Raw genomic sequence first — 21616 nt, 5'->3', positions numbered from 1 at the left:
TCTCGGGACACTTCTCGCTTGTGACGGTGCGCTCTTTCACTTGGCTCACAGGGTAGGAGCCGCTTCAAATCTCCGCCCACCCACAGTACCTCAGAGGCCTGCGGAGCTCCCTGGAACTGCGCGCTTTCATCTATTTCTTCTTTTGAACAACGAGGAGAGGGCCCAGCCAGACGGCAGACCCTTCCAAAAAAAGGTGCAACTCCTTAGCCTCACTCTCCACGGAAGTCTTTAGTAAAAGGCGAAAGACTTGTACGTTTTGAAGAGAAGCCAGAGTGTGTGTTTCTTTGGCCTCGCAGGAAGCCGCAGTGACTCCTCGTCCCGGCTTCCGGCGTCACGGTAGGCCCTGTTTGCTTGGCTGAAGGGGCAGATCTCAGGCCCCGCCTGCTCTGCTCCAGAGTTCCACTTTGACAGGAGAGGGGTGACTGGAGAGGAGCACGTTCGCGGCTTCAGGCTGCTTTCTGGCTCTTGGCTTGGCAGACCTTACTTTGTTTGGCTTTCTTGCTTTTGCACAATGTCAGCAAAGGGGGCACCGTTCCCGGAGGCGCTGCAATACCGGGTCGATGCGTGGAGCGAACGGAGCGAGCCCCTTATTCGGCTCCCTGTTCTAAAAATGCGTTTAATACGTTGCCCCCGAATCGGGGGCGTATCAGATATTAAACTGATAAGAACAGATACTACACTTGATCTTAGCCAAAAGGCCGAGAAGCGATGGCCTCCTGCAGGTTGCTGGCTGAGCCGCCTTCTCGGGACACTTCTCGCTTGTGACGGTGCGCTCTTTCACTTGGCTCACAGGGAGGGAACCGCTTCAAATCTCCGCCCACCCACAGTACCTCAGAGGCCTGCGGAGCTCCCTGGAACTGCGCGCTTTCTTCTATTTCTTCTTTTGAACAACGAGGAGAGAGCCCAGCCAGACGGCAGACCCTGCCAAAAATAGGTGCAACTCCTTAGCCTCACTCTCCACGGAAGTCTTTAGTAAAAGGCGAAAGACTTGTACGTTTTGAAGAGAAGCCAGAGTGTGTGTTTCTTTGGCCTCGCAGGAAGCCGCAGTGACTCCTCGTCCCGGCTTCCGGCGTCACGGTAGGCCCTGTTTTCTTGGCTGAAGGGGCAGATCTCAGGCCCCGCCTGCTCTGCTCCAGAGTTCCACTTTGACAGGAGAGGGGTGACTGGAGAGGAGCATGTTCACGGCTTCAGGCTGCTTTCTGGCTCTTGGCTTGGCAGACCTTACTTTGTTTGGCTTTCTTGCTTTTGCACAAAGTCAGCAAAGGGGGCACCGTTCCCGGAGGCGCTGCAATACCGGGTCGATGCGTGGAGCGAACGGAACGAGCCCCTTATTCGGCTCCCTGTTCTAAAAATGCGTTTAATACGTTGCCCCCGAATCGGGGGCGTATCAGATATTAAACTGATAAGAACAGATACTACACTTGATCTTAGCCAAAAGGCCGAGAAGCGATGGCCTCCTGCAGGTTCCTGGCTGAGCCGCCTTCTCGGGACACTTCTCGCTTGTGACGGTGCGCTCTTTCACTTGGCTCACAGGGAGGGAACCGCTTCAAATCTCCGCCCACCCACAGTACCTCAGAGGCCTGCGGAGCTCCCTGGAACTGCGCGCTTTCTTCTATTTCTTCTTTTGAACAACGAGGAGAGGGCCCAGCCAGACGGCAGACCCTGCCAAAAATAGGTGCAACTCCTTAGCCTCACTCTCCACGGAAGTCTTTAGTAAAAGGCGAAAGACTTGTACGTTTTGAAGAGAAGCCAGAGTGTGTGTTTCTTTGGCCTCGCAGGAAGCCGCAGTGACTCCTCGTCCCGGCTTCCGGCGTCACGATAGGCCCTGTTTTCTTGGCTGAAGGGGCAGATCTCAGGCCCCGCCTGCTCTGCTCCAGAGTTCCACTTTGACAGGAGAGGGGTGACTGGAGAGGAGCATGTTCGCGGCTTCAGGCTGCTTTCTGGCTTTTGGCTTGGCAGACCTTACTTTGTTTGGCTTTCTTGCTTTTGCACAAAGTCAGCAAAGGGGGCACAGTTCCCGGAGGCGCTGCAATACCGGGTCGATGCGTGGAGCGAACCCCTTATTCGGCTCCCTGTTCTAAAAATGCGTTTAATACGTTGCCCCCGAATCGGGGGCATATCAGATATTAAACTGATAAGAACAGATACTACACTTGATCTTAGCCAAAAGGCCGAGAAGCGATGGCCTCCTGCAGGTTCCTGGCTGAGCCGCCTTCTCGGGACACTTCTCGCTTGTGACGGTGCGCTCTTTCACTTGGCTCACAGGGAAGGAACCGCTTCAAATCTTCGCCCACCCACAGTACCTCAGAGGCCTGCGGAGCTCCCTGGAACTGCGCGCTTTCTTCTATTTCTTCTTTTGAACAACGAGGAGAGGGCCCAGCCAGACGGCAGACCCTGCCAAAAATAGGTGCAACTCCTTAGCCTCACTCTCCACGGAAGTCTTTAGTAAAAGGCGAAAGACTTGTACGTTTTGAAGAGAAGCCAGAGTGTGTGTTTCTTTGGCCTCGCAGGAAGCCGCAGTGACTCCTCGTCCCGGCTTCCGGCGTCACGGTAGGCCCTGTTTGCTTGGCTGAAGGGGCAGATCTCAGGCCCCGCCTGCTCTGCTCCAGAGTTCCACTTTGACAGGAGAGGGGTGACTGGAGAGGAGCACGTTCGCGGCTTCAGGCTGCTTTCTGGCTCTTGGCTTGGCAGACCTTACTTTGTTTGGCTTTCTTGCTTTTGCACAAAGTCAGCAAAGGGGGCACCGTTCCCGGAGGCGCTGCAATACCGGGTCGATGCGTGGAGCGAACGGAGCGAGCCCCTTATTCGGCTCCCTGTTCTAAAAATGCGTTTAATACGTTGCCCCCGAATCGGGGGCGTATCAGATATTAAACTGATAAGAACAGATACTACACTTGATCTTAGCCAAAAGGCCGAGAAGCGATGGCCTCCTGCAGGTTCCTGGCTGAGCCGCCTTCTCGGGACACTTCTCGCTTGTGACGGTGCGCTCTTTCACTTGGCTCACAGGAAAGGAACCGCTTCAAATCTTCGCCCACCCACAGTACCTCAGAGGCCTGCGGAGCTCCCTGGAACTGCGCGCTTTCTTCTATTTCTTCTTTTGAACAACGAGGAGAGGGCCCAGCCAGACGGCAGACCCTGCCAAAAATAGGTGTAACTCCTTAGCCTCACTCTCCACGGAAGTCTTTAGTAAAAGGCGAAAGACTTGTACGTTTTGAAGAGAAGCCAGAGTGTGTGTTTCTTTGGCCTCGCAGGAAGCCGCAGTGACTCCTCGTCCCGGCTTCCGGCGTCACGGTAGGCCCTGTTTGCTTGGCTGAAGGGGCAGATCTCAGGCCCCGCCTGCTCTGCTCCAGAGTTCCACTTTGACAGGAGAGGGGTGACTGGAGAGGAGCACGTTCGCGGCTTCAGGCTGCTTTCTGGCTCTTGGCTTGGCAGACCTTACTTTGTTTGGCTTTCTTGCTTTTGCACAAAGTCAGCAAAGGGGGCACCGTTCCCGGAGGCACTGCAATACCGGGTCGATGCGTGGAGCGAACGGAGCGAGCCCCTTATTCGGCTCCCTGTTCTAAAAATGAGTTTAATACGTTGCCCCCGAATCGGGGGCGTATCAGATATTAAACTGATAAGAACAGATACTACACTTGATCTTAGCCAAAAGGCCGAGAAGCGATGGCCTCCTGCAGGTTCCTGGCTGAGCCGCCTTCTCGGGACACTTCTCGCTTGTGACGGTGCGCTCTTTCACTTGGCTCACAGGGAGGGAACCGCTTCAAATCTCCGCCCACCCACAGTACCTCAGAGGCCTGCGGAGCTCCCTGGAACTGCACGCTTTCGTCTATTTCTTCTTTTGAACTACGAGGAGAGGGCCCAGCCAGACGGCAGACCCTGCCAAAAATAGGTGCAACTCCTTAGCCTCACTCTCCACGGAAGTCTTTAGTAAAAGGCGAAAGACTTGTAAGTTTTGAAGAGAAGCCAGAGCGTGTGTTTCTTTGGCCTCGCAGGAAGCCGCAGTGACTCCTCGTCCCGGCTTCCGGCGTCACGGTAGGCCCTGTTTGCTTGGCTGAAGGGGCAGATCTCAGGCCCCGCCTGCTCTGCTCCAGAGTTCCACTTTGACAGGAGAGGGGTGACTGGAGAGGAGCACGTTCGCGGCTTCAGGCTGCTTTCTGGCTCTTGGCTTGGCAGACCTTACTTTGTTTGGCTTTCTTGCTTTTGCACAAAGTCAGCAAAGGGGGCACCGTTCCCGGAGGCGCTGCAATACCGGGTCGATGCGTGGAGCGAACGGAACGAGCCCCTTATTCGGCTCCCTGTTCTAAAAATGCGTTTAATACGTTGCCCCCGAATCGGGGGCGTATCAGATATTAAACTGATAAGAACAGATACTACACTTGATCTTAGCCAAAAGGCCGAGAAGCGATGGCCTCCTGAAGGTTCCTGGCTGAGCCGCCTTCTCGGGACACTTCTCGCTTGTGACGGTGCGCTCTTTCACTTGGCTCACAGGGAGGGAACCGCTTCAAATCTCCGCCCACCCACAGTACCTCACAGGCCTGCGGAGCTCCCTGGAACTGCGCGCTTTCGTCTATTTCTTCTTTTGAACAACGAGGAGAGGGCCCAGCCAGACGGCAGATCCTGCCAAAAATAGGTGCAACTCCTTAGCCTCACTCTCCACGGAAGTCTTTAGTAAAAGGCGAAAGACTTGTACGTTTTGAAGAGAAGCCAGAGTGTGTGTCTCTTTGGCCTCGCAGGAAGCCGCAGTGACTCCTCGTCCCGGCTTCCGGCGTCACGGTAGGCCCTGTTTTCTTGGCTGAAGGGGCAGATCTCAGGCCCCGCCTGCTCTGCTCCAGAGTTCCACTTTGACAGGAGAGGGGTGACTGGAGAGGAGCATGTTCGCGGCTTCAGGCTGCTTTCTGGCTCTTGGCTTGGCAGACCTTACTTTGTTTGGCTTTCTTGCTTTTGCACAAAGTCAGCAAAGGGGGCACCGTTCCCGGAGGCACTGCAATACCGGGTCGATGCGTGGAGCGAACGGAGCGAGCCCCTTATTCGGCTCCCTGTTCTAAAAATGCGTTTAATACGTTGCCCCCGAATCGGGGGCGTATCAGATATTAAACTGATAAGAACAGATACTACACTTGATCTTAGCCAAAAGGCCGAGAAGCGATGGCTTCCTGCAGGTTCCTGGCTGAGCCGCCTTCTCGGGACACTTCTCGCTTGTGATGGTGCGCTCTTTCACTTGGCTCACAGGGAGGGAACCGCTTCAAATCTCCGCCCACCCACAGTACCTCAGAGGCCTGCGGAGCTCCCTGGAACTGCGCGCTTTCTTCTATTTCTTCTTTTGAACAACGAGGAGAGGGCCCAGCCAGACGGCAGACCCTGCCAAAAATAGGTGCAACTCCTTAGCCTCACTCTCCACGGAAGTCTTTAGTAAAAGGCGAAAGACTTGTACGTTTTGAAGAGAAGCCAGAGTGTGTGTTTCTTTGGCCTCGCAGGAAGCCGCAGTGACTCCTCGTCCCGGCTTCCGGCGTCACGGTAGGCCCTGTTTTCTTGGCTGAAGGGGCAGATCTCAGGCCCCGCCCGCTCCGCTCCGCTCCAGAGTTCCACTTTGACAGGAGAGGGGTGACTGGAGAGGAGCATGTTCGCGGCTTCAGGCTGCTTTCTGGCTCTTGGCTTGGCAGACCTTACTTTGTTTGGCTTTCTTGCTTTTGCACAAAGTCAGCAAAGGGGGCACCGTTCCCGGAGGCGCTGCAATACCGGGTCGATGCGTGGAGCAAACGGAGCGAGCCCCTTATTCGGCTCCCTGTTCTAAAAATGCGTTTAATACGTTGCCCCCGAATCGGGGGCGTATCAGATATTAAACTGATAAGAACAGATACTACACTTGATCTTAGCCAAAAGGCCGAGAAGCGATGGCCTCCTGCAGGTTGCTGGCTGAGCCGCCTTCTCGGGACACTTCTCGCTTGTGACGGTGCGCTCTTTCACTTGGCTCACAGGGAGGGAACCGCTTCAAATCTCCGCCCACCCACAGTACCTCAGAGGCCTGCGGAGCTCCCTGGAACTGCGCGCTTTCGTCTATTTCTTCTTTTGAACAACGAGGAGAGGGCCCAGCCAGACGGCAGACCCTGCCAAAAATAGGTGCAACTCCTTAGCCTCACTCTCCACGGAAGTCTTTAGTAAAAGGCGAAAGACTTGTACGTTTTGAAGAGAAGCCAGAGTGTGTGTTTCTTTGGCCTCGCAGGAAGCCGCAGTGACTCCTCGTCCCGGCTTCCGGCGTCACGGTAGGCCCTGTTTGCTTGGCTGAAGGGGCAGATCTCAGGCCCCGCCTGCTCCGCTCCGCTCCAGAGTTCCACTTTGACAGGAGAGGGGTGACTGGAGAGGAGCACGTTCACGGCTTCAGGCTGCTTTCTGGCTCTTGGCTTGGCAGACCTTACTTTGTTTGGCTTTCTTGCTTTTGCACAAAGTCTGCAAAGGGGGCACCGTTCCCGGAGGCGCTGCAATACCGGGTCGATGCGTGGAGCGAACGGAATGAGCCCCTTATTCGGCTCCCTGTTCTAAAAATGCGTTTAATACGTTGCCCCCGAATCGGGGGCGTATCAGATATTAAACTGATAAGAACAGATACTACACTTGATCTTAGCCAAAAGGCCGAGAAGCGATGGCCTCCTGCAGGTTCCTGGCTGAGCCGCCTTCTCGGGACACTTCTCGCTTGTGACGGTGCGCTCTTTCACTTGGCTCACAGGGAGGGAACCGCTTCAAATCTCCGCCCACCCACAGTACCTCAGAGGCCTGCGGAGCTCCCTGGAACTGCGCGCTTTCTTCTATTTCTTCTTTTGAACAACGAGGAGAGGGCCCAGCCAGACGGCAGACCCTGCCAAAAATAGGTGCAACTCCTTAGCCTCACTCTCCACGGAAGTCTTTAGTAAAAGGCGAAAGACTTGTACGTTTTGAAGAGAAGCCAGAGTGTGTGTTTCTTTGGCCTCGCAGGAAGCCGCAGTGACTCCTCGTCCCGGCTTCCGGCGTCACGGTAGGCCCTGTTTGCTTAGCTGAAGGGGCAGATCTCAGGCCCCGCCTGCTCCGCTCCGCTCCAGAGTTCCACTTTGACAGGAGAGGGGTGACTGGAGAGGAGCACGTTCGCGGCTTCAGGCTGCTTTCTGGCTCTTGGCTTGGCAGACCTTACTTTGTTTGGCTTTCTTGCTTTTGCACAAAGTCAGCAAAGGGGGCACCGTTCCCGGAGGCGCTGCAATACCGGGTCGATGCGTGGAGCGAACGGAGCGAGCCCCTTATTCGGCTCCCTGTTCTAAAAATGCATTTAATACGTTGCCCCCGAATCGGGGGCGTATCAGATATTAAACTGATAAGAACAGATACTACACTTGATCTTAGCCAAAAGGCCGAGAAGCGATGGCCTCCTGCAGGTTCCTGGCTGAGCCGCCTTCTCGGGACACTTCTCGCTTGTGACGGTGCGCTCTTTCACTTGGCTCACAGGGAGGGAACCGCTTCAAATCTCCGCCCACCCACAGTACCTCAGAGGCCTGCGGAGCTCCCTGGAACTGCGCGCTTTCTTCTATTTCTTCTTTTGAACAATGAGGAGAGGGCCCAGCCAGACGGCAGACCCTGCCAAAAATAGGTGCAACTCCTTAGCCTCACTCTCCACGGAAGTCTTTAGTAAAAGGCGAAAGACTTGTACGTTTTGAAGAGAAGCCAGAGTGTGTGTTTCTTTGGCCTCGCAGGAAGCCGCAGTGACTCCTCGTCCCGGCTTCCGGCGTCACGGTAGGCCCTGTTTGCTTGGCTGAAGGGGCAGATCTCAGGCCCCGCCTGCTCCGCTCCGCTCCAGAGTTCCACTTTGACAGGAGAGGGGTGACTGGAGAGGAGCACGTTCACGGCTTCAGGCTGCTTTCTGGCTCTTGGCTTGGCAGACCTTACTTTGTTTGGCTTTCTTGCTTTTGCACAAAGTCAGCAAAGGGGGCACCGTTCCCGGAGGCGCTGCAATACCGGGTCGATGCGTGGAGCGAACGGAGCGAGCCCCTTATTCGGCTCCCTGTTCTAAAAATGCGTTTAATACGTTGCCCCCGAATCGGGGGCGTATCAGATATTAAACTGATAAGAACAGATACTACACTTGATCTTAGCCAAAAGGCCGAGAAGCGATGGCCTCCTGCAGGTTCCTGGCTGAGCCGCCTTCTCGGGACACTTCTCGCTTGTGACGGTGCGCTCTTTCACTTGGCTCACAGGGAGGGAACCGCTTCAAATCTCCGCCCACCCACAGTACCTCAGAGGCCTGCGGAGCTCCCTGGAACTGCGCGCTTTCTTCTATTTCTTCTTTTGAACAATGAGGAGAGGGCCCAGCCAGACGGCAGACCCTGCCAAAAATAGGTGCAACTCCTTAGCCTCACTCTCCACGGAAGTCTTTAGTAAAAGGCGAAAGACTTGTACGTTTTGAAGAGAAGCCAGAGTGTGTGTTTCTTTGGCCTCGCAGGAAGCCGCAGTGACTCCTCGTCCCGGCTTCCGGCGTCACGGTAGGCCCTGTTTGCTTGGCTGAAGGGGCAGATCTCAGGCCCCGCCTGCTCTGCTCCAGAGTTCCACTTTGACAGGAGAGGGGTGACTGGAGAGGAGCACGTTCGCGGCTTCAGGCTGCTTTCTGGCTCTTGGCTTGGCAGACCTTACTTTGTTTGGCTTTCTTGCTTTTGCACAAAGTCAGCAAAGGGGGCACCGTTCCCGGAGGCGCTGCAATACCGGGTCGATGCGTGGAGCGAACGGAGCGAGCCCCTTATTCGGCTCCCTGTTCTAAAAATGCGTTTAATACGTTGCCCCCGAATCGGGGGCGTATCAGATATTAAACTGATAAGAACAGATACTACACTTGATCTTAGCCAAAAGGCCGAGAAGCGATGGCCTCCTGCAGGTTCCTGGCTGAGCCGCCTTCTCGGGACACTTCTCGCTTGTGACGGTGCGCTCTTTCACTTGGCTCACAGGGAGGGAACCGCTTCAAATCTCCGCCCACCCACAGTACCTCAGAGGCCTGCGGAGCTCCCTGGAACTGCGCGCTTTCTTCTATTTCTTCTTTTGAACAACGAGGAGAGGGCCCAGCCAGACGGCAGACCCTGCCAAAAATAGGTGCAACTCCTTAGCCTCACTCTCCACGGAAGTCTTTAGTAAAAGGCGAAAGACTTGTACGTTTTGAAGAGAAGCCAGAGTGTGTGTTTCTTTGGCCTCGCAGGAAGCCGCAGTGACTCCTCGTCCCGGCTTCCGGCGTCACGGTAGGCCCTGTTTGCTTGGCTGAAGGGGCAGATCTCAGGCCCCGCCTGCTCTGCTCCAGAGTTCCACTTTGACAGGAGAGGGGTGACTGGAGAGGAGCACGTTCGCGGCTTCAGGCTGCTTTCTGGCTCTTGGCTTGGCAGACCTTACTTTGTTTGGCTTTCTTGCTTTTCCACAAAGTCAGCAAAGGGGGCACCGTTCCCGGAGGCGCTGCAATACCGGGTCGATGCGTGGAGCGAACGGAGCGAGCCCCTTATTCGGCTCCCTGTTCTAAAAATGCGTTTAATACGTTGCCCCCGAATCGGGGGCGTATCAGATATTAAACTGATAAGAACAGATACTACACTTGATCTTAGCCAAAAGGCCGAGAAGCGATGGCCTCCTGCAGGTTCCTGGCTGAGCCGCCTTCTCGGGACACTTCTCGCTTGTGACGGTGCGCTCTTTCACTTGGCTCACAGGGAGGGAACCGCTTCAAATCTCCGCCCACCCACAGTACCTCAGAGGCCTGCGGAGCTCCCTGGAACTGCGCGCTTTCTTCTATTTCTTCTTTTGAACAATGAGGAGAGGGCCCAGCCAGACGGCAGACCCTGCCAAAAATAGGTGCAACTCCTTAGCCTCACTCTCCACGGAAGTCTTTAGTAAAAGGCGAAAGACTTGTACGTTTTGAAGAGAAGCCAGAGTGTGTGTTTCTTTGGCCTCGCAGGAAGCCGCAGTGACTCCTCGTCCCGGCTTCCGGCGTCACGGTAGGCCCTGTTTGCTTGGCTGAAGGGGCAGATCTCAGGCCCCGCCTGCTCCGCTCCGCTCCAGAGTTCCACTTTGACAGGAGAGGGGTGACTGGAGAGGAGCACGTTCACGGCTTCAGGCTGCTTTCTGGCTCTTGGCTTGGCAGACCTTACTTTGTTTGGCTTTCTTGCTTTTGCACAAAGTCAGCAAAGGGGGCACCGTTCCCGGAGGCGCTGCAATACCGGGTCGATGCGTGGAGCGAACGGAGCGAGCCCCTTATTCGGCTCCCTGTTCTAAAAATGCGTTTAATACGTTGCCCCCGAATCGGGGGCGTATCAGATATTAAACTGATAAGAACAGATACTACACTTGATCTTAGCCAAAAGGCCGAGAAGCGATGGCCTCCTGCAGGTTCCTGGCTGAGCCGCCTTCTCGGGACACTTCTCGCTTGTGACGGTGCGCTCTTTCACTTGGCTCACAGGGAGGGAACCGCTTCAAATCTCCGCCCACCCACAGTACCTCAGAGGCCTGCGGAGCTCCCTGGAACTGCGCGCTTTCTTCTATTTCTTCTTTTGAACAATGAGGAGAGGGCCCAGCCAGACGGCAGACCCTGCCAAAAATAGGTGCAACTCCTTAGCCTCACTCTCCACGGAAGTCTTTAGTAAAAGGCGAAAGACTTGTACGTTTTGAAGAGAAGCCAGAGTGTGTGTTTCTTTGGCCTCGCAGGAAGCCGCAGTGACTCCTCGTCCCGGCTTCCGGCGTCACGGTAGGCCCTGTTTGCTTGGCTGAAGGGGCAGATCTCAGGCCCCGCCTGCTCTGCTCCAGAGTTCCACTTTGACAGGAGAGGGGTGACTGGAGAGGAGCACGTTCGCGGCTTCAGGCTGCTTTCTGGCTCTTGGCTTGGCAGACCTTACTTTGTTTGGCTTTCTTGCTTTTGCACAAAGTCAGCAAAGGGGGCACCGTTCCCGGAGGCGCTGCAATACCGGGTCGATGCGTGGAGCGAACGGAGCGAGCCCCTTATTCGGCTCCCTGTTCTAAAAATGCGTTTAATACGTTGCCCCCGAATCGGGGGCGTATCAGATATTAAACTGATAAGAACAGATACTACACTTGATCTTAGCCAAAAGGCCGAGAAGCGATGGCCTCCTGCAGGTTCCTGGCTGAGCCGCCTTCTCGGGACACTTCTCGCTTGTGACGGTGCGCTCTTTCACTTGGCTCACAGGGAGGGAACCGCTTCAAATCTCCGCCCACCCACAGTACCTCAGAGGCCTGCGGAGCTCCCTGGAACTGCGCGCTTTCTTCTATTTCTTCTTTTGAACAACGAGGAGAGGGCCCAGCCAGACGGCAGACCCTGCCAAAAATAGGTGCAACTCCTTAGCCTCACTCTCCACGGAAGTCTTTAGTAAAAGGCGAAAGACTTGTACGTTTTGAAGAGAAGCCAGAGTGTGTGTTTCTTTGGCCTCGCAGGAAGCCGCAGTGACTCCTCGTCCCGGCTTCCGGCGTCACGGTAGGCCCTGTTTGCTTGGCTGAAGGGGCAGATCTCAGGCCCCGCCTGCTCCGCTCCGCTCCAGAGTTCCACTTTGACAGGAGAGGGGTGACTGGAGAGGAGCACGTTCGCGGCTTCAGGCTGCTTTCTGGCTCTTGGCTTGGCAGACCTTACTTTGTTTGGCTTTCTTGCTTTTGCACAAAGTCAGCAAAGGGGGCACCGTTCCCGGAGGCGCTGCAATACCGGGTCGATGCGTGGAGCGAACGGAATCAGCCCCTTATTCGGCTCCCTGTTCTAAAAATGCGTTTAATACGTTGCCCCCGAATCGGGGGCGTATCAGATATTAAACTGATAAGAACAGATACTACACTTGATCTTAGCCAAAAGGCCGAGAAGCGATGGCCTCCTGCAGGTTCCTGGCTGAGCCGCCTTCTCGGGACACTTCTCGCTTGTGACGGTGCGCTCTTTCACTTGGCTCACAGGGAGGGAACCGCTTCAAATCTCCGCCCACCCACAGTACCTCAGAGGCCTGCGGAGCTCCCTGGAACTGCGCGCTTTCTTCTATTTCTTCTTTTGAACAACGAGGAGAGGGCCCAGCCAGACGGCAGACCCTGCCAAAAATAGGTGCAACTCCTTAGCCTCACTCTCCACGGAAGTCTTTAGTAAAAGGCGAAAGACTTGTACGTTTTGAAGAGAAGCCAGAGTGTGTGTTTCTTTGGCCTCGCAGGAAGCCGCAGTGACTCCTCGTCCCGGCTTCCGGCGTCACGGTAGGCCCTGTTTACTTAGCTGAAGGGGCAGATCTCAGGCCCCGCCTGCTCCGCTCCGCTCCAGAGTTCCACTTTGACAGGAGAGGGGTGACTGGAGAGGAGCACGTTCACGGCTTCAGGCTGCTTTCTGGCTCTTGGCTTGGCAGACCTTACTTTGTTTGGCTTTCTTGCTTTTGCACAAAGTCAGCAAAGGGGGCACCGTTCCCGGAGGCGCTGCAATACCGGGTCGATGCGCGGAGCGAACGGAGCGAGCCCCTTATTCGGCTCCCTGTTCTAAAAATGCGTTTAATACGTTGCCCCCGAATCGGGGGCGTATCAGATATTAAACTGATAAGAACAGATACTACACTTGATCTTAGCCAAAAGGCCGAGAAGCGATGGCCTCCTGCAGGTTCCTGGCTGAGCCGCCTTCTCGGGACACTTCTCGCTTGTGACGGTGCGCTCTTTCACTTGGCTCACAGGGAGGGAACCGCTTCAAATCTCCGCCCACCCACAGTACCTCAGAGGCCTGCGGAGCTCCCTGGAACTGCGCGCTTTCTTCTATTTCTTCTTTTGAACAACGAGGAGAGGGCCCAGCCAGACGGCAGACCCTGCCAAAAATAGGTGCAACTCCTTAGCCTCACTCTCCACGGAAGTCTTTAGTAAAAGGCGAAAGACTTGTACGTTTTGAAGAGAAGCCAGAGTGTGTGTTTCTTTGGCCTCGCAGGAAGCCGCAGTGACTCCTCGTCCCGGCTTCCGGCGTCACGGTAGGCCCTGTTTGCTTGGCTGAAGGGGCAGATCTCAGGCCCCGCCTGCTCTGCTCCAGAGTTCCACTTTGACAGGAGAGGGGTGACTGGAGTGGAGCACGTTCGCGGCTTCAGGCTGCTTTCTGGCTCTTGGCTTGGCAGACCTTACTTTGTTTGGCTTTCTTGCTTTTGCACAAAGTCAGCAAAGGGGGCACCGTTCCCGGAGGCGCTGCAATACCGGGTCGATGCGTGGAGCGAACGGAGCGAGCCCCTTATTCGGCTCCCTGTTCTAAAAATGCGTTTAATACGTTGCCCCCGAATCGGGGGCGTATCAGATATTAAACTGATAAGAACAGATACTACACTTGATCTTAGCCAAAAGGCCGAGAAGCGATGGCCTCCTGCAGGTTCCTGGCTGAGCCGCCTTCTCGGGAAAATTCTCGCTTGTGACGGTGCGCTCTTTCACTTGGCTCACAGGGAGGGAACCGCTTCAAATCTCCGCCCACCCACAGTACCTCAGAGGCCTGCGGAGCTCCCTGGAACTGCGCGCTTTCTTCTATTTCTTCTTTTGAACAACGAGGAGAGGGCCCAGCCAGACGGCAGACCCTGCCAAAAATAGGTGCAACTCCTTAGCCTCACTCTCCACGGAAGTCTTTAGTAAAAGGCGAAAGACTTGTACGTTTTGAAGAGAAGCCAGAGCGTGTGTTTCTTTGGCCTCGCAGGAAGCCGCAGTGACTCCTCGTCCCGGCTTCCGGCGTCACGGTAGGCCCTGTTTTCTTGGCTGAAGGGGCAGATCTCAGGCCCCGCCTGCTCTGCTCCAGAGTTCCACTTTGACAGGAGAGGGGTGACTGGAGAGGAGCATGTTCGCGGCTTCAGGCTGCTTTCTGGCTCTTGGCTTGGCAGACCTTACTTTTTTTGGCTTTCTTGCTTTTGCACAAAGTCAGCAAAGGGGGCACCGTTCTCGGAGGCGCTGCAATACCGGGTCGATGCGCGGAGCGAGCCCCTTATTCGGCTCCCTGTTCTAAAAATGCGTTTAATACGTTGCCCCCGAATCGGGGGCGTATCAGATATTAAACTGATAAGAACAGATACTACACTTGATCTTAGCCAAAAGGCCGAGAAGCGATGGCCTCCTGCAGGTTCCTGGCTGAGCCGCCTTCTCGGGACACTTCTCGCTTGTGACGGTGCGCTCTTTCACTTGGCTCACAGGGAGGGAACCGCTTCAAATCTCCGCCCACCCACAGTACCTCAGAGGCCTGCGGAGCTCCCTGGAACTGCGCGCTTTCGTCTATTTCTTCTTTTGAACAACAAGGAGAGGGCCCAGCCAGACGGCAGACCCTGCCAAAAATAGGTGCAACTCCTTAGCCTCACTCTCCACGGAAGTCTTTAGTAAAAGGCGAAAGACTTGTACGTTTTGAAGAGAAGCCAGAGTGTGTGTTTCTTTGGCCTCGCAGGAAGCCGCAGTGACTCCTCGTCCCGGCTTCCGGCGTCACGGTAGGCCCTGTTTTCTTGGCTGAAGGGGCAGATCTCAGGCCCCGCCTGCTCTGCTCCAGAGTTCCACTTTGACAGGAGAGGGGTGACTGGAGAGGAGCACGTTCACGGCTTCAGGCTGCTTTCTAGCTCTTGGCTTGGCAGACCTTACTTTGTTTGGCTTTCTTGCTTTTGCACAAAGTCAGCAAAGGGGGCACCGTTCCCGGAGGCGCTGCAATACCGGGTCGATGCGTGGAGCGAACGGAATGAGCCCCTTATTCGGCTCCCTGTTCTAAAAATGCGTTTAATACGTTGCCCCCGAATCGGGGGCGTATCAGATATTAAACTGATAAGAACAGATACTACACTTGATCTTAGCCAAAAGGCCGAGAAGCGATGGCCTCCTGCAGGTTCCTGGCTGAGCCGCCTTCTCGGGACACTTCTCGCTTGTGACGGTGCGCTCTTTCACTTGGCTCACAGGGAGGGAACCGCTTCAAATCTCCGCCCACCCACAGTACCTCAGAGGCCTGCGGAGCTCCCTGGAACTGCGCGCTTTCTTCTATTTCTTCTTTTGAACAACGAGGAGAGGGCCCAGCCAGACGGCAGATCCTGCCAAAAATAGGTGCAACTCCTTAGCCTCACTCTCCACGGAAGTCTTTAGTAAAAGGCGAAAGACTTGTACGTTTTGAAGAGAAGCCAGAGTGTGTGTTTCTTTGGCCTCGCAGGAAGCCGCAGTGACTCCTCGTCCCGGCTTCCGGCGTCACGGTAGGCCCTGTTTGCTTAGCTGAAGGGGCAGATCTCAGGCCCCGCCTGCTCCGCTCCGCTCCAGAGTTCCACTTTGACAGGAGAGGGGTGACTGGAGAGGAGCACGTTCGCGGCTTCAGGCTGCTTTCTGGCTCTTGGCTTGGCAGACCTTACTTTGTTTGGCTTTCTTGCTTTTGCACAAAGTCAGCAAAGGGGGCACCGTTCCCGGAGGCGCTGCAATACCGGGTCGATGCGTGGAGCGAACGGAGCGAGCCCCTTATTCGGCTCCCTGTTCTAAAAATGCGTTTAATACGTTGCCCCCGAATCGGGGGCGTATCAGATATTAAACTGATAAGAACAGATACTACACTTGATCTTAGCCAAAAGGCCGAGAAGCGATGGCCTCCTGCAGGTTCCTGGCTGAGCCGCCTTCTCGGGACACTTCTCGCTTGTGACGGTGCGCTCTTTCACTTGGCTCACAGGGAGGGAACCGCTTCAAATCTCCGCCCACCCACAGTACCTCAGAGGCCTGCGGAGCTCCCTGGAACTGCGCGCTTTCTTCTATTTCTTCTTTTGAACAACGAGGAGAGGGCCCAGCCAGACGGCAGACCCTGCCAAAAATAGGTGCAACTCCTTAGCCTCACTCTCCACGGAAGTCTTTAGTAAAAGGCGAAAGACTTGTACGTTTTGAAGAGAAGCCAGAGTGTGTGTTTCTTTGGCCTCGCAGGAAGCCGCAGTGACTCCTCGTCCCGGCTTCCGGCGTCACGGTAGGCCCTGTTTGCTTGGCTGAAGGGGCAGATCTCAGGCCCCGCCTGCTCTGCTCCAGAGTTCCACTTTGACAGGAGAGGGGTGACTGGAGAGGAGCACGTTCGCGGCTTCAGGCTGCTTTCTGGCTCTTGGCTTGGCAGACCTTACTTTGTTTGGCTTTCTTGCTTTTGCACAAAGTCAGCAAAGGGGGCACCGTTCCCGGAGGCGCTGCAATACCGGGTCGATGCGCGGAGCGAACGGAGCGAGCCCCTTATTCGGCTCCCTGTTCTAAAAATGCGTTTAATACGTTGCCCCCGAATCGGGGGCGTATCAGATATTAAACTGATAAGAACAGATTTTTTTTTTTTTTTTTTTTTTTCCTTTTTTTATTTTCAAAAAACAGAATATCACGTACATGTACATTGTAAAACATCCCAAAGAATAAACCCATTCTAAACAAAACGAGACATTTTCTCTCTCCATTGATCAAAATGTTCAGACGTCCTTTCTACGAGTACTGTGGCATCTTAATAGCAAAATAACAAGTCATAAAGAGGAAAACCACACATTCAATTGCACAGTCATACCAAAGTTACATCACATCTTCTAAATTGACATAAAAACCCCATTACCTTATTTTCCAATCCTTTTCTCAACTCAATACTAGTCTTACCATGTGTTGCTCTCAACGTAACGAACGAGGCAAAACAAAAAAAAAAAAAAAAAAAAAAACTTTCCTTCTTAGGCCTCTAAATTAAGTGGCTTCTAAGGAATGTCTTTCCATCTATCTTTGATTGTATCCCACCCCCATTTCAATTTCTCCAGCAGCCGCACTTTTTCTATTTCCTTCTCTACCAATCTACATACACTCTTGGCTGTCCATTTGTATGACCCCAAAATATACCCTTGCCGGGCCTTCCACAAATATAGTTTTACCAAGGACACTAATAACAAAGACTTTCCCTTTCGGTTACTTCCCTTCTCCCATCCCGTAAGGAACATTACTTCATCATACGAAATCCCTTTTAAACAAACATACTGCTTCTGCATTTCACCCCACACTTCCCCCGCAAAGGGGCATCCCCACATTACATGCTCTATTGTTTCTTCTGTTTGACATGTGCTTCTCGGACAGTTCTTATTATCACATAATCTATGTGCATGCATTATTGATCTTACCGGTATTTTTTTATGCAGCAGCAGCCAGTTTAAATCCCTGCAGCCGTTGCTCAGTCCCTTCTCCTGAGCTCGTATCCATACCTCCTCCTGCACCCATGTATTTTGGGTGTGTATTTTCTGCACCATGGCTCTATACAATTTTTTTTGATTCAACATGAGGTCTTTATCCTTATATTCCTGATGCTTCTCCCGCCATTTAATCATCCTTGAAAAATAGTCTGGTCTGCTTTCCGCCCTTGGCACCCTATTATCCCACTCGATCAATTGTCTCATGGGACCGGATAACCAAAAGCGGATCAAGACTTGGCATTTATGTACATTGGGCCTATTCAATAAGTTACATATATTGCTGTAATACATCACGTCCAATTTCAAGGGGATGTTAGGGACATCCCTCCCACCTTTTGGTATTGTCTGATACATAATTGTTCTTTTTACATATTCATACCCCCCCCAAATTAATTTGAAAATTCCCTGTGTTAATTTCTTCCTGTAAGTCTGTGGTATTGGGAAAACATATGCCAAATGCAATAGGGCAGGTAAAATGTCAGCTTTTACGGCCAGTACTTTGCCAGTTATAGTAAGCTTTCTTTTAGACCACATCCCCAATTTCTTTGAGATCTTCGCTATCTTCAAATCCCAGTTATAATTTGCATCCCCCCCTGGATTTCCAAAATCAATGCCCAGGACCCGCATGGGCCCTTCACACAAAGAAAGCCCGCAAAGCGTCTCTCTCCTACCTGCCCATCGTCCCAAAAATTTATATTTTGATTTCTCCTTATTGACCTTTGACCCCGCAGCGCTCTCAAAGGTCTGTATTGTTCGCATCATCTCCCTCACACTTCCATCATCTTCCAAGTAAAGAACTATGTCGTCAGCGTACTGGGAGATCTTCAACACCTCCCCCCCTGGCAAGGGCACTCCTCTAATTTTCTCGTTTCCTCTTATTGCACATGCTAAAGGTTCTACATATATAACATAGAGTAGGGCGGACAGGGGGCAGCCCTGCCGTAGCCCTCTCGTTTGTTGTACTTCCTCTGTTAAGTGTCCATTTATCTTTATCTTGCAGATTATGTCAGTATACATCATACTTATCCAATTCAAAAATTTTCCTCCTATATCAAAAGTTCTCATCACCTTCCATAAGAAATCATGATTGACCCTATCAAACGCTTTTTCCTGATCAAGTGTTACGCATATTGTTGTCAAGTTCCTCTCTTCGATATATGTAAGCACATCTCTATGTAGTTGTAAGTTCCAACCAATCTGCCTGCCCTTTACCCCGCATGTCTGGTCTGCATTAATAATAGCAGGCAAGACTCGGGCCAGGCGTCTTGCTAGAGTTCGACTCAAAATTTTGTAGTCCACACAGACCATTGAAAGAGGCCTATAATTTGAAAGCGCAGCAGGTGAGCCTTTCTTATGTAGTAAACTTATCACACCCGTCCTCATACTCTTTGGCATTCTACCCGTTTCACACATTTCATCAAATACCTCCAACAAGTGGTCTCCGATGAGATCCCAAAAGGTGATGTAAAACTCCTTTGTGAGTCCATCTATCCCAGGTACCTTGTTATTCTTCATTGTCTTTATCGCCTCGTATAGTTCGTGGTTTGTTATGCTCCTTTCCAGAAGCTTCCTTGCGTCCTCTGGTAACCTCTCTTTCAGAAAACCCAAAACCATTTCTTGAGCCCCTCTATCTACTTCTTCCACACCAAACAATGAACTGTAGTACTCCTCTACCATCTTCAAAATATTGTCCCGTCCAGTAACCGATTTCCCTTCCCTTTCCAGTTCCATAATTGCCCCTTTTTCCTCTCTCTTTTTCATTTGAGCAAAAAAATAGGCCGAGCACTTCTCCTGTTGCATATACTCCTCCTGCATAAATTTAAACATTCTTGTTTTCGCCCTCTCCTGAAACAAGACCTCCTGTTCCTTTAATAATATATTCAGTTCCTCGCTCTCTTCCCAATTTTTTTCCTTATTCCTCTGAGCTTCTATCCCTGCAATCTTTTCCTGAAGCTTCTTAAAACCCTCTTTAGAAGCCTGCGCTCTCTGTGTACTATAAGCAATTGAAAAAAATTTTATTTTCTTTTTCGTTTCTTCCCACCACCTCCCTCTGTTTTCGTACAAACCTTTCAAATCCACCCAATTTCCGAAAATTCCTCTAAATCTTTCCCTATACTCATGTTCTGTCAGAATATCATTGTTCAATTTCCAATAAGCCTTACCGAAAGTTACTTCTCCAAAACTTACCGTTGCCCAAATTGCTTTGTGATCTGTGAAGGGGGCAGGAATTGTCCCCCCTCCTGTTACCTTTTCCTTATCTCCTACCAATATATAATCCAATCTGCTCTTCATTCCCCGACTATTTTCCCATGTGTGACCAACCCCTTTGCCTAATATCTTTCCCATCGTATCCACCAGTCTATACTTAGTCATAAAATCTCTAAGCAAAGGCGATCCACCATCCTTATCAAGTGAGCAGTTTAAGTCTCCTCCCACAATGGTCACCTTACTTGTCATAAAGCAAATGTCCAGCCCAGCAAATAGTTCTCTGCGGGCCCGTGGTTCTGCATGTGCATAAATATTGACCGCGCGACAGTGAAGTCCAGCTTTCTTGATGTCCACCACCAATACTCTGCCTTGAATTACAGAAAAGGTGTCTATAATTTTGATACTTTTCCTCCCGCACAGGACTCCCACCCCTGATCCGTATACACTCCCCACGCTCCATACTGCTTCACCTCCTCCCCACTCCTCGGTGAAAAGGAGTACGTCGCCTTCATCTCTTAAGTGTGCTTCCTGAACCATGCATATATCGAAATCACACACTGTCAAAAATTCATATACCGCTCTCCTTTTCCAGATAAGAACAGAACTGATAAGAACAGATACTACACTTGATCTTAGCCAAAAGGCCGAGAAGCGATGGCCTTCTGCAGGTTCCTGGCTGAGCCGCCTTCTCGGGACATTTCTCGCTTGTGACGGTGCGCTCTTTTACTTGGCTAGCAGGGTAGGAGCCACTTCAAATCTCCGCCCACCCACAGTACCTCAGAGGCCTGCGGAGCTCCCTGGAACTGCGCGCTTTCATCTATTTCTTCTTTTGAACAACGAGGAGAGGGCCCAGCCAGACGGCAGACCCTGCCAAAAAAAGGTGCAACTCCTTAGCCTCACTCTCCACGGAAGTCTTTAGTAAAAGGCGAAAGACTTGTACGTTTTGAAGAGAAGCCAGAGTGTGTGTTTCTTTGGCCTCGCAGGAAGCCGCAGTGACTCCTCGTCCCGGCTTCCGGCGTCACGGTAGGCCCTGTTTGCTTGGCTGAAGGGGCAGATCTCAGGCCCCGCCTGCTCTGCTCCAGAGTTCCACTTTGACAGGAGAGGGGTGACTGGAGAGGAGCGTGTTCGCGGCTTCAGGCTGCTTTCTAGCTCTTGGCTTGGCTTTCTTGCTTTTGCACAAAGTCAGCAAAGGGGGCACCGTTCCCGGAGGCGCTGCAATACCGGGTCGATGCGTGGAGCGAACGGAACGAGCCCCTTATTCGGCTCCCTGTTCTAAAAATGCGTTTAATACGTTGCCCCCGAATCAGGGGCGTATCAGATATTAAACTGATAAGAACAGAGACTACACTTGATCTTAGCCAAAAGGCCGAGAAGCGATGGCCTCCTGCAGGTTGCTGGCTGAGCCGCCTTCTCGGGACACTTCTCGCTTGTGACGGTGCGCTCTTTCACTTGGCTCACAGGGAGGGAACCGCTTCAAATATCCGCCCACCCACAGTACCTCAGAGGCCTGCGGAGCTCCCTGGAACTGCGCGCGTTCTTCTATTTCTTCTTTTGAACAACGAGGAGAGGGCCCAGCCAGACGGCAGACCCTGCCAAAAATAGGTGAAACTCCTTAGCCTCACTCTCCACGGAAGTCTTTAGTAAAAGGCGAAAGACTTGTACGTTTTGAAGAGAAGCCAGAGTGTGTGTTTCTTTGGCCTCGCAGGAAGCCGCAGTGACTCCTCGTCCCGGCTTCCGGCGTCACGGTAGGCCCTGTTTTCTTGGCTGAAGGGGCAGATCTCAGGCCCCGCCTGCTCTGCTCCAGAGTTCCACTTTGACAGGAGAGGGGTGACTGGAGAGGAGCATGTTCGCGGCTTCAGGCTGCTTTCTGGCTCTTGGCTTGGCAGACCTTACTTTGTTTGGCTTTCTTGCTTTTGCACAAAGTCAGCAAAGGGGGCACCGTTCCCGGAGGCGCTGCAATACCGGGTCGATGCGTGGAGCGAACGGAACGAGCCCCTTATTCGGCTCCCTGTTCTAAAAATGCGTTTAATACGTTGCCCCCGAATCGGGGGCGTATCAGATATTAAACTGATAAGAACAGATACTACATTTGATCTTAGCCAAAAGGCCGAGAAGCGATGGCCTCCTGCAGGTTGCTGGCTGAGCCGCCTTCTCGGGACACTTCTCGCTTGTGACGGTGCGCTCTTTCACTTGGCTCACAGGGAGGGAACCGCTTCAAATCTCCGCCCACCCACAGTACCTCAGAGGCCTGCGGAGCTCCC

At 52.9% G+C, this 21616-nt stretch overlaps 47 non-coding genes and 2 pseudogenes across 47 annotated transcripts; all 49 read right to left on the bottom strand.

The window, feature by feature from the left end:
* Window positions 1–159: 159 nt before the first annotated feature.
* Window positions 160–276, bottom strand: LOC146373015 (U5 spliceosomal RNA). Its single transcript, XR_014802419.1, has one exon. It is a non-coding gene; the product is annotated as a U5 spliceosomal RNA (small nuclear RNA).
* A 243-nt stretch (window positions 277–519) lies between these two features.
* LOC146373014 (U2 spliceosomal RNA) lies at window positions 520–710 on the bottom strand. The gene has a single exon (XR_014802474.1). It is a non-coding gene; the product is annotated as a U2 spliceosomal RNA (small nuclear RNA).
* A 194-nt stretch (window positions 711–904) lies between these two features.
* Window positions 905–1017, bottom strand: LOC146373013 (U5 spliceosomal RNA). The gene has a single exon (XR_014802326.1). It is a non-coding gene; the product is annotated as a U5 spliceosomal RNA (small nuclear RNA).
* Window positions 1018–1260: 243 nt separating this feature from the next.
* LOC146373012 (U2 spliceosomal RNA) lies at window positions 1261–1451 on the bottom strand. Its single transcript, XR_014802542.1, has one exon. It is a non-coding gene; the product is annotated as a U2 spliceosomal RNA (small nuclear RNA).
* A 194-nt stretch (window positions 1452–1645) lies between these two features.
* LOC146373011 (U5 spliceosomal RNA) lies at window positions 1646–1758 on the bottom strand. Its single transcript, XR_014802325.1, has one exon. It is a non-coding gene; the product is annotated as a U5 spliceosomal RNA (small nuclear RNA).
* A 243-nt stretch (window positions 1759–2001) lies between these two features.
* On the bottom strand, window positions 2002–2183 carry LOC146373010 (U2 spliceosomal RNA). Its single transcript, XR_014802589.1, has one exon. It is a non-coding gene; the product is annotated as a U2 spliceosomal RNA (small nuclear RNA).
* Window positions 2184–2377: 194 nt separating this feature from the next.
* On the bottom strand, window positions 2378–2490 carry LOC146373009 (U5 spliceosomal RNA). Its single transcript, XR_014802324.1, has one exon. It is a non-coding gene; the product is annotated as a U5 spliceosomal RNA (small nuclear RNA).
* Window positions 2491–2733: 243 nt separating this feature from the next.
* On the bottom strand, window positions 2734–2924 carry LOC146373008 (U2 spliceosomal RNA). The gene has a single exon (XR_014802473.1). It is a non-coding gene; the product is annotated as a U2 spliceosomal RNA (small nuclear RNA).
* Window positions 2925–3118: 194 nt separating this feature from the next.
* On the bottom strand, window positions 3119–3231 carry LOC146373007 (U5 spliceosomal RNA). Its single transcript, XR_014802515.1, has one exon. It is a non-coding gene; the product is annotated as a U5 spliceosomal RNA (small nuclear RNA).
* A 243-nt stretch (window positions 3232–3474) lies between these two features.
* On the bottom strand, window positions 3475–3665 carry LOC146373006 (U2 spliceosomal RNA). The gene has a single exon (XR_014802443.1). It is a non-coding gene; the product is annotated as a U2 spliceosomal RNA (small nuclear RNA).
* A 194-nt stretch (window positions 3666–3859) lies between these two features.
* LOC146373005 (U5 spliceosomal RNA) lies at window positions 3860–3972 on the bottom strand. The gene has a single exon (XR_014802433.1). It is a non-coding gene; the product is annotated as a U5 spliceosomal RNA (small nuclear RNA).
* A 243-nt stretch (window positions 3973–4215) lies between these two features.
* Window positions 4216–4406, bottom strand: LOC146373004 (U2 spliceosomal RNA). The gene has a single exon (XR_014802541.1). It is a non-coding gene; the product is annotated as a U2 spliceosomal RNA (small nuclear RNA).
* A 192-nt stretch (window positions 4407–4598) lies between these two features.
* LOC146373003 (U5 spliceosomal RNA) lies at window positions 4599–4713 on the bottom strand. Its single transcript, XR_014802388.1, has one exon. It is a non-coding gene; the product is annotated as a U5 spliceosomal RNA (small nuclear RNA).
* A 243-nt stretch (window positions 4714–4956) lies between these two features.
* On the bottom strand, window positions 4957–5147 carry LOC146373002 (U2 spliceosomal RNA). The gene has a single exon (XR_014802444.1). It is a non-coding gene; the product is annotated as a U2 spliceosomal RNA (small nuclear RNA).
* A 194-nt stretch (window positions 5148–5341) lies between these two features.
* On the bottom strand, window positions 5342–5454 carry LOC146373001 (U5 spliceosomal RNA). The gene has a single exon (XR_014802323.1). It is a non-coding gene; the product is annotated as a U5 spliceosomal RNA (small nuclear RNA).
* A 248-nt stretch (window positions 5455–5702) lies between these two features.
* LOC146373000 (U2 spliceosomal RNA) lies at window positions 5703–5893 on the bottom strand. Its single transcript, XR_014802457.1, has one exon. It is a non-coding gene; the product is annotated as a U2 spliceosomal RNA (small nuclear RNA).
* A 194-nt stretch (window positions 5894–6087) lies between these two features.
* LOC146372999 (U5 spliceosomal RNA) lies at window positions 6088–6200 on the bottom strand. Its single transcript, XR_014802322.1, has one exon. It is a non-coding gene; the product is annotated as a U5 spliceosomal RNA (small nuclear RNA).
* A 248-nt stretch (window positions 6201–6448) lies between these two features.
* On the bottom strand, window positions 6449–6639 carry LOC146372998 (U2 spliceosomal RNA). The gene has a single exon (XR_014802577.1). It is a non-coding gene; the product is annotated as a U2 spliceosomal RNA (small nuclear RNA).
* A 194-nt stretch (window positions 6640–6833) lies between these two features.
* LOC146372997 (U5 spliceosomal RNA) lies at window positions 6834–6946 on the bottom strand. The gene has a single exon (XR_014802320.1). It is a non-coding gene; the product is annotated as a U5 spliceosomal RNA (small nuclear RNA).
* Window positions 6947–7194: 248 nt separating this feature from the next.
* LOC146372996 (U2 spliceosomal RNA) lies at window positions 7195–7385 on the bottom strand. Its single transcript, XR_014802455.1, has one exon. It is a non-coding gene; the product is annotated as a U2 spliceosomal RNA (small nuclear RNA).
* Window positions 7386–7579: 194 nt separating this feature from the next.
* LOC146372995 (U5 spliceosomal RNA) lies at window positions 7580–7692 on the bottom strand. Its single transcript, XR_014802319.1, has one exon. It is a non-coding gene; the product is annotated as a U5 spliceosomal RNA (small nuclear RNA).
* A 248-nt stretch (window positions 7693–7940) lies between these two features.
* LOC146372994 (U2 spliceosomal RNA) lies at window positions 7941–8131 on the bottom strand. The gene has a single exon (XR_014802472.1). It is a non-coding gene; the product is annotated as a U2 spliceosomal RNA (small nuclear RNA).
* Window positions 8132–8325: 194 nt separating this feature from the next.
* Window positions 8326–8438, bottom strand: LOC146372993 (U5 spliceosomal RNA). Its single transcript, XR_014802318.1, has one exon. It is a non-coding gene; the product is annotated as a U5 spliceosomal RNA (small nuclear RNA).
* Window positions 8439–8681: 243 nt separating this feature from the next.
* LOC146372992 (U2 spliceosomal RNA) lies at window positions 8682–8872 on the bottom strand. The gene has a single exon (XR_014802470.1). It is a non-coding gene; the product is annotated as a U2 spliceosomal RNA (small nuclear RNA).
* A 194-nt stretch (window positions 8873–9066) lies between these two features.
* Window positions 9067–9179, bottom strand: LOC146372991 (U5 spliceosomal RNA). Its single transcript, XR_014802317.1, has one exon. It is a non-coding gene; the product is annotated as a U5 spliceosomal RNA (small nuclear RNA).
* Window positions 9180–9422: 243 nt separating this feature from the next.
* On the bottom strand, window positions 9423–9613 carry LOC146372990 (U2 spliceosomal RNA). The gene has a single exon (XR_014802469.1). It is a non-coding gene; the product is annotated as a U2 spliceosomal RNA (small nuclear RNA).
* Window positions 9614–9807: 194 nt separating this feature from the next.
* LOC146372989 (U5 spliceosomal RNA) lies at window positions 9808–9920 on the bottom strand. The gene has a single exon (XR_014802316.1). It is a non-coding gene; the product is annotated as a U5 spliceosomal RNA (small nuclear RNA).
* Window positions 9921–10168: 248 nt separating this feature from the next.
* Window positions 10169–10359, bottom strand: LOC146372988 (U2 spliceosomal RNA). The gene has a single exon (XR_014802468.1). It is a non-coding gene; the product is annotated as a U2 spliceosomal RNA (small nuclear RNA).
* Window positions 10360–10553: 194 nt separating this feature from the next.
* On the bottom strand, window positions 10554–10666 carry LOC146372987 (U5 spliceosomal RNA). The gene has a single exon (XR_014802633.1). It is a non-coding gene; the product is annotated as a U5 spliceosomal RNA (small nuclear RNA).
* Window positions 10667–10909: 243 nt separating this feature from the next.
* Window positions 10910–11100, bottom strand: LOC146372986 (U2 spliceosomal RNA). Its single transcript, XR_014802467.1, has one exon. It is a non-coding gene; the product is annotated as a U2 spliceosomal RNA (small nuclear RNA).
* Window positions 11101–11294: 194 nt separating this feature from the next.
* On the bottom strand, window positions 11295–11407 carry LOC146372985 (U5 spliceosomal RNA). The gene has a single exon (XR_014802632.1). It is a non-coding gene; the product is annotated as a U5 spliceosomal RNA (small nuclear RNA).
* A 248-nt stretch (window positions 11408–11655) lies between these two features.
* On the bottom strand, window positions 11656–11846 carry LOC146372984 (U2 spliceosomal RNA). Its single transcript, XR_014802582.1, has one exon. It is a non-coding gene; the product is annotated as a U2 spliceosomal RNA (small nuclear RNA).
* A 194-nt stretch (window positions 11847–12040) lies between these two features.
* On the bottom strand, window positions 12041–12153 carry LOC146372983 (U5 spliceosomal RNA). The gene has a single exon (XR_014802631.1). It is a non-coding gene; the product is annotated as a U5 spliceosomal RNA (small nuclear RNA).
* Window positions 12154–12401: 248 nt separating this feature from the next.
* On the bottom strand, window positions 12402–12592 carry LOC146372982 (U2 spliceosomal RNA). Its single transcript, XR_014802516.1, has one exon. It is a non-coding gene; the product is annotated as a U2 spliceosomal RNA (small nuclear RNA).
* A 194-nt stretch (window positions 12593–12786) lies between these two features.
* On the bottom strand, window positions 12787–12899 carry LOC146372981 (U5 spliceosomal RNA). Its single transcript, XR_014802630.1, has one exon. It is a non-coding gene; the product is annotated as a U5 spliceosomal RNA (small nuclear RNA).
* A 243-nt stretch (window positions 12900–13142) lies between these two features.
* LOC146372980 (U2 spliceosomal RNA) lies at window positions 13143–13333 on the bottom strand. The gene has a single exon (XR_014802466.1). It is a non-coding gene; the product is annotated as a U2 spliceosomal RNA (small nuclear RNA).
* Window positions 13334–13527: 194 nt separating this feature from the next.
* Window positions 13528–13640, bottom strand: LOC146372979 (U5 spliceosomal RNA). The gene has a single exon (XR_014802398.1). It is a non-coding gene; the product is annotated as a U5 spliceosomal RNA (small nuclear RNA).
* Window positions 13641–13883: 243 nt separating this feature from the next.
* Window positions 13884–14065, bottom strand: LOC146372978 (U2 spliceosomal RNA). The gene has a single exon (XR_014802590.1). It is a non-coding gene; the product is annotated as a U2 spliceosomal RNA (small nuclear RNA).
* A 194-nt stretch (window positions 14066–14259) lies between these two features.
* On the bottom strand, window positions 14260–14372 carry LOC146372977 (U5 spliceosomal RNA). Its single transcript, XR_014802629.1, has one exon. It is a non-coding gene; the product is annotated as a U5 spliceosomal RNA (small nuclear RNA).
* Window positions 14373–14615: 243 nt separating this feature from the next.
* Window positions 14616–14806, bottom strand: LOC146372976 (U2 spliceosomal RNA). Its single transcript, XR_014802576.1, has one exon. It is a non-coding gene; the product is annotated as a U2 spliceosomal RNA (small nuclear RNA).
* A 192-nt stretch (window positions 14807–14998) lies between these two features.
* On the bottom strand, window positions 14999–15113 carry LOC146372975 (U5 spliceosomal RNA). The gene has a single exon (XR_014802387.1). It is a non-coding gene; the product is annotated as a U5 spliceosomal RNA (small nuclear RNA).
* Window positions 15114–15361: 248 nt separating this feature from the next.
* LOC146372974 (U2 spliceosomal RNA) lies at window positions 15362–15552 on the bottom strand. The gene has a single exon (XR_014802465.1). It is a non-coding gene; the product is annotated as a U2 spliceosomal RNA (small nuclear RNA).
* A 194-nt stretch (window positions 15553–15746) lies between these two features.
* Window positions 15747–15859, bottom strand: LOC146372973 (U5 spliceosomal RNA). The gene has a single exon (XR_014802627.1). It is a non-coding gene; the product is annotated as a U5 spliceosomal RNA (small nuclear RNA).
* Window positions 15860–16102: 243 nt separating this feature from the next.
* On the bottom strand, window positions 16103–16305 carry LOC146372972 (U2 spliceosomal RNA; annotated as a pseudogene).
* A 3542-nt stretch (window positions 16306–19847) lies between these two features.
* Window positions 19848–20011, bottom strand: LOC146372971 (U2 spliceosomal RNA; annotated as a pseudogene).
* Window positions 20012–20205: 194 nt separating this feature from the next.
* LOC146372970 (U5 spliceosomal RNA) lies at window positions 20206–20318 on the bottom strand. Its single transcript, XR_014802394.1, has one exon. It is a non-coding gene; the product is annotated as a U5 spliceosomal RNA (small nuclear RNA).
* Window positions 20319–20542: 224 nt separating this feature from the next.
* On the bottom strand, window positions 20543–20733 carry LOC146372969 (U2 spliceosomal RNA). The gene has a single exon (XR_014802586.1). It is a non-coding gene; the product is annotated as a U2 spliceosomal RNA (small nuclear RNA).
* Window positions 20734–20927: 194 nt separating this feature from the next.
* On the bottom strand, window positions 20928–21040 carry LOC146372968 (U5 spliceosomal RNA). Its single transcript, XR_014802460.1, has one exon. It is a non-coding gene; the product is annotated as a U5 spliceosomal RNA (small nuclear RNA).
* A 243-nt stretch (window positions 21041–21283) lies between these two features.
* LOC146372967 (U2 spliceosomal RNA) lies at window positions 21284–21474 on the bottom strand. Its single transcript, XR_014802569.1, has one exon. It is a non-coding gene; the product is annotated as a U2 spliceosomal RNA (small nuclear RNA).
* Between the last annotated feature and the right edge of the window lie 142 nt (window positions 21475–21616).

This window comes from Perissodus microlepis, chromosome 14 (assembly GCF_051167445.1).
Source record: "Perissodus microlepis isolate ML-2025 ecotype Zambia chromosome 14, ASM5116744v1, whole genome shotgun sequence".
Classification (NCBI taxonomy): domain Eukaryota; kingdom Metazoa; phylum Chordata; class Actinopteri; order Cichliformes; family Cichlidae; genus Perissodus; species Perissodus microlepis.
The sequence above is the reverse complement of the archived record's forward strand: the minus strand, read 5'-3'. Positions and strand labels throughout refer to the sequence as shown.